Genomic DNA, 10,842 nt, shown 5'->3' with positions numbered 1-10,842 from the left:
CTCCAGTGTGTTTGGATGAGGGGTGTCTCCAGTGTGTTTGGATGAGGGGTGTCTCCAGTGTTTGGATGAGGGTAAACAGTGGAGCCTGCTTGCCGTAGTGGTAGTGGCCCAGGGGAAGGGGCCTATTGTGGCCTGGGTGGTGATGCAGAGAGCTGCCTCTGGATCCCTGAGGGATATGAATGTTGATTAAACATGTGCTCAGCCTTGGATATTTAGTAATTGGACGTGGAGCAAATGTCAAGCGTTTGTTAATTTCGGTGTCATGCAGCTCCGGGTTTATGGGCTGTGATCAGACAGAGGTGTGAGTGGAGGGAGCGGAGGGAGCGATGGCTAAGGGGCTGATGAGGCGTGACCTTACGGCAGGGTGTTGAGGAGGAGTTGCTGCACACTACGCGGATACAGACACACCCCGGATCTTAGAGCAAATCAAGGTCTGCAGTAGTAGTTACAGCTATATGTACCTGTTTCACACTGTTGTGTCAATCTGAACTGTGCTGACTTGGATTCTGTTTTCACATTGTCCTGTACAGCATTGTTCCAGCAACTATGGTGGATGTGTAACCAGACCAGCGCAGTACAGCTCTACTCGGTTCAGCTCGGCTCAGCTCATTAGTGTGAAAATTATATATTCACTAAAAACAGTACATCATACAAGGAGAACGTATAGCCAAAAGCCAATACCACAGCCAATACCACAGCCAATACCACTGACAATACCACTGACAATACCACAGGCAATACCACAGCCAATACCACAGCCAATACCACAGCCAATACCACAGCCAATACCACAGCCAATACCACTGCCAATATCACAGCCAATACCACAGCCAATTCCACAGCCAATACCACAGCCAATACCACAGCCAATACCACAGCCAATAACACAGCCAATTCCACAGCCAATACCACAGCCAATACCACAGCCAATACCACTGCCAATACCACAGCCAATACCATAGCCAATTCCACAGCCAATACCACAGCCAATACCACAGCCAATACCACTGCCAATACCACAGCCAATACCACTGCCAATACCACTGCCAATACCACAGCCAATTCCACAGCCAATACTACAGCCCCTGATCCATCCATGCCAGCCAGGCGGAAGACAAGCTTTACCCTTCAGATTATGGAACTGCACACTTCTCCAGGTTTCTACCTCCATCTTCTCTGTTCAGTGTACTTTGAATGTGAACCCCGGTCTTCCTTTATTTCTCCCAGTTCAGTCTAATGAGTATCATCTCAGTCCCTGTAGGCACCCCCTCTCTCTCTCTCCCTCTCTCTCTCTCTCTCTCTCTTTCTTTCTTTCTTTCTTTCTTTCTTTCTTTCTTTCTTTCTTTCTTTCTTCTTTCTCTCTCTCTCTCTCTCTTTATTTCTCTCTCCCACCCTCTCCCTTTCTCTTTCTTTCTCTCTCTCTCTCTTTCTTTTCTTTCTCTCACTCTTTCTTTCTTTCTTTCTTTCTTCCTTTCTTTCTTTCTTTCTTTCTCTCTCTCCCTCTGTCTCTTTCTTTTCTTTCTCTGACTTTCTCTTATTCTCTCTTTCTTTCTTTCTTTCTTTCTTTCTTTCTTTCTTTCTTTCTTTCTTTCTTTCTTTCTTTCTTTCTTTCTTTCTTTCTTTCTTTCTCTCTCTCTCTCTCTTTATTTTCTCTCTCTCTCCTCTCTCTCTCTCTCTCTCTCTCTCTCTCTCTCTCTCTCTCTCCCTCTCTCTCTCTTCCTCTCTATCTCTCCTTTGTGCTGGCTGGACAGGTGTCTAACTGAATGATGAATGTCCCTGTTTCTCCCCATATAATTGGCTCCTGGCTGTTTGGCCCGAGTCTGGCTCAATGTCTGCCGGGGCGGCCACCTCCATCTGTCAATCACCAACCTGCTGCAGCCTGGCTGGACCTCTGATAGCTATGCTAATAACCAGCCCAACAGACGATTGGTTGGGACCTGCGACGGACCAAACAACCAAGCTAATCCATTACAGCTCTGACAGTAATAATCTCCCCCCAAACACAGGGTCCCGTGTGCTAAATGTTATTTGACCGTTCCTGTCACGTCTGCGCTGTCTGGCGAACCGGGCTGGATGATGGATGACCCGGACCAGAACCCCCTCTCATTCATCAACTGCTGTCTGACGCTGGAGCTCGTCTCGTTTTGGAAATCTGATGTTTCGGTGTGATCTTTAGATTACTTTAATTAAGATGTGTACCCACTATAACATTCACTAGAAGCATACATTCACTAGAAGCATTGTGTGTGTGTGTGTGTGTGTGTGTGTGTGTGTGTGTGTGTGTGTGTGTGTGTGTGTGTGTGTGTGTGTGTGTGTGTGTGTGTGTGTGTGTGTGTGTGGTGTGTGTGTGTGTGTGTGTGTGTGTGTGTGTGTGTGTGTGTGTGTGTGTGTGTGTGTGTGTGTGTGTGTGGCAAACCAGTTTAGGAACCACCTTTGCCCAGTCCTGATACGTCCATGACCAGTGACGAAAACCTTAAGGCCGGAACTACCGCAGCTCGTTATCTCACGCATCCCATGCAGTCCCTGCAGATTATTCTGCCCATGAGAGATTAGTGTGTGTTAGTTTGTACGTACAGTACATATGTGCATACTTATGTACTGTACCTGTGTATGTCTTGTGTATTTCCCTGCATTTCATCTTAACTCTGCCTCACATGTAAAACAGTATCATAACAACAGGACACTGGTGTGATGAGTTATGGATGGTTACAATCGAGCAGCCTCGCCATCCTTACAAGTGGCGAGTGGATCGGCAGACATGTTTATTTTGGAGAGTAATTGCAGTAGGCTCACTGTGGTAGATGTAATCAGAATCAAACAGCCTCACCTGACAAGGGCAAATCAACAGCTCTCTCTCTTTCTCTCTCTCTCTCTCTCACTCACTCACTCACTCACTCACTCACTCACTCACACTCACTCACTCACTCACTCACACACTCACTCACTCACTCACTCACTCACTCACTCACTCACTCACTCACAGTCACTCACTCACTCACTCACACACTCACTCACTCACTCACTCACTCACTCACTCACTCTCTCTCTCACTCACTCACTCACTCACTCACTCACTCACTCACTCATTCACTCACACTCACTCACTCACTCACTCACTCACTCACACACTCACACACTCACTCACTCACTCACTCACTCACTCACTCACTCACTATGGGGCACACCCATAAACGCCAATGGTTAATTTTATTTTCTCACTCAGCAGCTGTGGACTCTCACACCGGACCTGGGATAGAATTCCACTTCTCCACCGACCTGTATGAGAGAAATGTAATTAGATTCATAAAGAGTCTTTGTCAAAAGGTTCAGAAAATCCAAGACATAAAGAGGAAGAAGACTTTCCATGATCTGAAAATAAAATGTAGAACAAGATGTAAATTCAATGGTCCCAAGTCTTGTCTTTTAAGTTGCACATTTTTTTAACATGAACATTTAACCTGAAAAGGGTATTGAGAAATGAAGTTAAAACTAAACCATATCAGAAACATGTCTTTGGATCAAATGCCTGTTTTGTTATGGTGCTCTCTCTGTGAAAAGGCAAAACCACCGTTCTGCATTTCTGTGTTGTCGGCTCCTGTGGAGATGTATGTGATGTGAGTGGTCTGGGCACGTTTCCTCTCTGTGATGACCCTGTCAGATCCCATCGCAGGCGGAGGGCAGAGGCATTTGTCACACGGACACGGCCGTGAGAGATTCTCACCGTGGGATTTCATCCTATCCAAAAGAGGGGGAACTAATGTTTTTTGAGAATGGCGTTCACCCCTGACCCCTTGCAGAGAGACTCTGTCTTGGAGCAGAGTAACCCAGAGAAGATGTAGAGATCAAACACAGCGGTACAGCACTACTCATCCAGGATCACAGAAACTGCAAACAATCCATGATTCAAGCTTGAGCCAAAATGGAATAATCTGTTATATAATTTACTATGTTAAATGTACAGTCGTGGCCAAAAGTTTTGAGAATGACACAAATATTAATTTTCACAAAGTCTGCTGCCTCAGTTTGAATGATGGCAATTTGCATATACTCCAGAATGTTATGAAGAGTGATCAGATTAATTGCAATTAATTGAAAAGTCCCTCTTTGCCATGCAAATGAACTGAATCCCCCAAAAACATTTCCACTGCATTTCAGCCCTGCCACAAAAGGACCAGCTGACACCATGTCAGTGATTCTCTCGTTAACACAGGTGTGAGTGTTGACGAGGACAAGGCTGGAGATCACTCTGTCATGCTGATTGAGTTTCAATAACAGACTGGAAGCTTCAAAAGAAGGGTGGTGCTTGGAATCATTGTTCTTCCTCTGTCAACCATGGTTACCTGCAAGGAAACACATGCCGTCATCATTGCTTTGCACAAAAAGGGCTTCACAGGCAAGGATATTGCTGCCAGTAAAATTGCACCTAAATCAACCATTTATCGGATCATCTAGAACTTCAAGGAGAGCGGTTCAATTGTTGTGAAGAAGGCTTCCGGGTGCCCAAGAAAGTCCAGCAAGCGTCAGGACCGTCTCCTAAAGTTGATTCAGCTGCGGGATTGGGGCCACACCAGTACAGAGCTTGCTCAGGAATGGCAGCAGGCAGGTGTGAGTGCATCTGCACGCACAGTGAGGCGAATACTTTGGAGGATGGCCTGGTGTCAAGAAGGGCAGCAAAGAAGCCACTTCTCTCCAGGAAAAACATCAGGGACAGACTGATATTCTGTAAAAGGCTGCTGAGGACTGGGGTAAATCCCCTTTCCGATTGTTTGGGACATCCGGAAAAAAGCTTGTCCGGAGAAGACAAGGTGAGCGCTACCATCAGTCCTGTGTCATGCTAACAGTAAAGCATCTTGAGACCATTCATGTGTGGGGTTGCTTCTTGGCCAAGGGAGTGTGCTCACTCACAATTTTGCCTAAGAGCACATTCATGAATAAAGAATGGTACCAACACATCTTCCGAGAGCAACTTCTCCCAACCATCCAGGAACAGTTTGGTGATGGACAATGCCTTTTCCGGCATGATGGAGCACCTTGCCATAAGGCAAATGTGATAAATAAGTGGCTCGGGGAACAAAACATCGATATTTTGGGTCCATGGCCAGGAAACTCCCCAGACCTTAATCCCATTGAGAATTTGTGATCAATCCTCAAGAGGCAGATGGACAAACTCCAAGCATTGATTATGCAAGAATGGGCTGCCATCAGTCAGGATGTGGCCCAGAAGTTAATTGATAGCATGCCAGGGTGGATTGCAAAGCTCTTTAAAAAGAAGGGTCAACACTAAAAATATTGACTCTTTGCATCAACTTCATGTAATTGTCAATAAAAGCCTTTGACACTTACGAAATGCTTGTAATTATACTTCAGTATTCCATAGTAACATCTGACAAAAACACTGAAGCAGCAAACTTTGTGAGAATTAATATTTGTGTCTTTCTTAAAACTTTTGGCCACGGCTGTAGAGATGAAACAGACCCACTCACCAGCATGAACTTGAGGCAAAATGGAAGAATCTGCTGTATAATTCACTATACATAAACACATGTTCATCGTGTCAATATCACCTCAGAGTGAAATGGTGGTGGCGATGAACTACTCTGTGGATTAAGAGGGATAAGTTCCTGTTTATAAATACACTCTGGCCCAGTCCTCCTCTGGGGCCTTGTCCTCTGTCTCAACCCAGACTGTTCCCCCGTAGAGGCCCCACTTCACCTCTGTCTGCCCAGGCCACCCGTCAGGCCCGACCCAGACTTTATCGTTGTAATGGAGAACCAGATGAGCTCAGCGAGGTCACCTGGTGCTCACACTAACTCCTGTTTGGGGGGAGGCGGGGGGGGTGGAATTGTGTGTGTGCGTTGGGGGGGATTGTGTGTGTGTGTGTGGAGGGGGGAGGGGGGGGGTTGTCCTGCAGGAAGGGGGGTCCTGGCTCAGTTCAAGAGTGTGCGTTTGTGTTTTTGTGGGAGTGTTAAGTCTTTGCTTCTAATGCATGTTGGGAACATATGGACGTTTAATTAATTATGGGTTTAATTAATAGTCAAATATTGTGTAACACTTGATCAGAAAGGACCTGAACGCTAGAACATATAGGTATGAAATCATGTTCACCAGGTCAGTAAAACCTTATAGTGACCTAACGTCTGAATATCTAAATGTGCTTTTTAAAACAACAGTCCTTTCCTGTAGTATTAATTTGTCTTTTCGTCATGGTGCCTTAGACAATATGCCTAAACAAATCTCACTTCTGTAGCTCTCAGCCTCTCAGTGGTTGCCCAATGACTTGACTGCTTGTGACAGTTGTAGCCAAACAGAGGGGCCGGCTAATCAAAATCACGTGTGCGTTGTGAGGTCCCATTGTGACCTCTGACCTTTAATTTCTCATTAATTTGTGCTGACATACAATATCTCATTTGTCAATGCTTTCCCCTATTCAGGCTGTTCCACATGTGCGATTAATTACGTTACACGTTGGTTGCTCATATAAACCTATGTTCAACCTTTTTGAGACTCATTTATTAGGCTACCGATGTACTTTATTTTCTGTTACATTAACATTAGCATTATATACTATCCAGTGGAGGCTGCTGAGGGGAGGACGGCTCATAATAATGGCTGGAATGGAGTAAATGGAATGGTATCAAACACATGGTTGTCATGTTTTTGATGCCATTCCATTCACTCCATTCCAGACATTATTATGAGCCTTCCTCCCCTCAGCAGCCTCCACTGATACTATCACAAGTGTTACTACTGAAGGTAAACATTACCCCAGAAAGGGCAGACTATGGGTTTACTTTTATTATCAACAGAGACGTAAAACATTTAAAAGCTTATAATTGAATTACATACATTGACCTGATAGCACCTGAAGTTAATTCTAAACGAAAACGATAGTAAAGATTTAGGGCTAGATATTGTAGTTTTATAGGCTAATCATGAGCTGCTGAGGACAATTAAATAGGTGGTAAATGTGTCTGAATGAAGTAGGGTTCCGATGTGCCGGCTACAGTGTGAGAGCCTGTCACATAGTGAAACAGTGGAAACTAAGTTGTCAGGTGAATAACCTGGGACGATATCTGTCACTTTGATTGTCAAAGCAGCGTCTAGTATTGCTAGATCACTGTCCAGCGTACCTGTGTGACTTCTCCTCTCTCTCACCCTAATCTGAGTGAAGACTCTCATGTCCAAAGATCCTAGACGCAGAACGACAGGGCTTGAGGGAGAGTCTGGACAGGATGAAAGGAATTCTAGAATATCATCTTAAAATGGAAAGGATTCTGATGTCAACAGACATGTACTCTAAATGCAATATAAACATAAACACTTATGACATCAGAGACACTACACTGTTGTTAGGTAGCAAATCAATGTGTTCTCATCAGAAAATGTGACATTAATAAAATACCAAAATGATGCACTCCTGTCTTTTTTCCCAATCCAGTGGAAAACTTAACAGCATATACTGAATAGCGAAATTAACAGGACATTCAAGTAACCATGGTGATCACTATTCAGTCCCTGTAGTACCATTCTCTCAAATAAAATGGCTGTTGAGAGATTACAGTAGTGTTACAAGCTGTCTTTCTTCTGAAGGGAAAGTGTTTCATTGGAGATATGAGGTCACCATTCACTACAGAATGATATAATATTATCTCCCTGCTTCGCGCCATGACACATCAAGGTCGATACCAGAGAGAATGTTTAGAAGAGATGACACATCAATCATCCCCATTCACCATCCTATAAAAATCCAAGCCAAACTGTCCTATTTCTGTATTGCTGGCCCCTCTCTCAACTTTGACCCCTGACCTCTGGCATGCATCGCCATAAAACAGATGAGAGTCCTCCTGCTGCCCCACCTGATTTTCCTTATCCCAAATATCCCAAATTTAAACCCCAATCGTTTCCAGACAGGGAATTGAACCGGGGGATGAACATCTATCCATGTTGCAGGGAGTCTCAAAGAAAACCTTCAGAGATTCCGAGAGAGGAGATATACACATATGAGATTGTGTTTGACAAGGCTGATTCAGGGATCTGTAGCTATTACTCGGGTTGCCTTAACTGGGATCAGCGGGTCGGTAAAATGATCCAGGGGGTGCAGAGTAATTATATGCATCTAACAAAAGGAGGTTTACTACTGGTGTTAGCCAAGTATGATTAGTGGGTGAATGTTGTCATTACTGCTCAAATCAATACATCAATCAATAAACCATTAATAAATAAGGTCATCTATTGAAATATCCTGCCATAAAAATGTGGCCTATTTTTAGGATATTTTAGGTGGATGACAGTGTCTCCAACTTAGAAGAAAAAAACTGAACCATCATCTTTTTTTGGGTCACAAACCTGTTTTTTTCATAACCCCTAACCCTGAGCACTGTTTTCTATAGCTTATATGTCACGCCAGTAAACTTGTTGACCCCCTGTGGATAATACCACATTTCCTGCCAGAGGCTAGATTCTCACAGCATCTTCCAGGCTGTAGGACTACCGGTACAGGGCCAGAGCCTGGAGACCTCCCCAGCTTGTTCTGGGTGATGTCAGTCTGTATCTGGGACATGTATGCCTGGCATGCTGCCTTGACAGGATGAAGACATGACTGAACAGATGAATTGAGCGAGTAGGCTATGATTTTGTGAAGTAAAACCACCAGCATCACCCTCCAACCATCCCTCCATTCATTGATTGAGGAGAGAGAGAGGGGGGAGGTGTGCTTGAGTGTGTGTTGGGCAAAAAGGGTAATAGAGGGAGAAAGATCCTCAGATTAGCAATTACATTTGTTGATTTGGAATAAAAAACATTTAGAGCCATTTCAGAGGGCACAGTCGCTGTAGCCATAAGAGCATGGCTGAACAGAGCGTTCACCTACTGTTCACTGTTCAATGTTGTTCTGCACGTGCAAACTTGTTGGAGAAAACACAGTGAACAGAGAAACATGGTGTTCATTTTCTGAGTGACTGTTTTCCAGATTTGACCATGCATCTATCTTCTCGTTAATATTTGTCAATGTAGCTATATGGTATAAATTAAATGGACATCTGGCCTATTATAATTCATTCATTATTTACTTATTTCGGTTGTAGAGGCGCAGGTACTTTCCATTTAGCGGAACAGAAGAGTTGGCAGTATTCCATGCGCCAGAGAATGGATGTGTTCTGAAAATAAGAGTTGTCTCCCACGTGATGCTGCTTTCTGCGGGAGGAATGACCCATATTTCATGTGGATAGGCGCTTGTTTCCGTCACCCTTCAAAACGCATTTATCTACATCGGCGAAGGCTGCATGCGTTTTAGTATGCTCTTTGTTTTTTATGTACAGTACATATGGAAAATGCATGGGGTATCTAGACCTATGCAGAGGATGTATCACAATGGGTTTAGCTTGTATGCCGAATGTACATTTATATTTCTCAATTTTTCTGTTGTGGTTTTGAACTCATGATCATCTCCAATTTAAAAAAATGTCTTGGAATATTCAATCGTCCAAACTTTTTGTTGTTGGAGAAGCAGGTTTGGTTTATACGAATTTAAATAACACGACTATAAAGAAGCCAATGGTTGAACTTGTTTTATTTTTATAATTTAATTAGGCCTATATCAAGTTCGTTTACAGCTATAAAATTACGAATTAAATAGCCTAACAAATAAATACATTACCTTATCATGGATTAAACCACTAGCCTAAGGCCATTGGTCTGAAATGGTTGTCGTTTTTATAAGTCCATTTAATTGGCATATCCATTTAAATCAATAAACGTTATCCATAATGTTTGACTTACAAGCTGCTCTTTTGACTATCAGATTTTCGACTTCGGCTACGCACGATTTTCGACTAAGGCTTAATGACACCAAAATCATTTCGAGAAAACAAGTTCCCTGGGTTTTCTTTTTAGCTATACCGTTGCAAAACGAAAATACTACTATTTTTTATTTCGCATGCAGTTATCAGAGCTAGAATATTGAAATGAATTTGATTTTACAACGCAAAAAGCTCTTAAATGCAATCCTACATTTAATCGTAGAAAACCAATGGTATCTTTGATCAGTTATCTAAAATATTCACTGATGTGGAGGAATTTCTATTCGGTGAGAGATAAAAATATAGGCTGAATCTAAACATAGCAACCGTTTCAAAAGGCATGATTATTACATATTATGCCTATAATAAGATAGATATAATTTTAAAAAACGACTGAAATAACTAGATGCCGATCAAATAAAACAATAACAATAATAAGAATAAGAATAAGAAGTTAAAGATAAAATATTAAACATATACATTAATAAAAATGAATAGGCCTAACTTCTATGCCTAACTCATAATAGCACATGAACCATTTGCCCATGAGTCGCTGCTCTCTTGCTTATGTAATTCTCCTCAACAATACACCAGCACACAAGATCCGCACACTGGCTGACGTTGATAAATGATCCAAGCAGCCCACAGCACTTTTTCTCAGTCCACCTCACACCCTGCAATACAGACAGCAAACTAGTCAAACGAATATATCCTTCAAAAATACAGCAATATCAACGAGTCTCATAATAAATCCATATACGAACGAATGTTTCTCAATACACATTTTGTTTTAGGCTTCAAATTATTTTTTTCCTTTTTGCCGGAGGAGTGACATCATACCAATTTATTTGAAAATATATTAAATTCTCGTTGCTTCCACGGTTATTTTTGTGGCATATGCCCATTGTTCTTTTAAAATAGAGTGGCTTTGGGATTCACAGTAGCCTATCTCAGTATGTTTCGAAGCCCGGTAGGTCATCCATCATTCCTGCCAGCCTCAATCAATAAGAAATGGTCGTCTTATATCGTTCTATATCGACCAAAC

The sequence above is a fragment of the Oncorhynchus mykiss genome, chromosome 4 (assembly GCF_013265735.2).
Source record: "Oncorhynchus mykiss isolate Arlee chromosome 4, USDA_OmykA_1.1, whole genome shotgun sequence".
NCBI lineage: Eukaryota > Metazoa > Chordata > Actinopteri > Salmoniformes > Salmonidae > Oncorhynchus > Oncorhynchus mykiss.
This window is presented reverse-complemented; position numbering follows the sequence as displayed.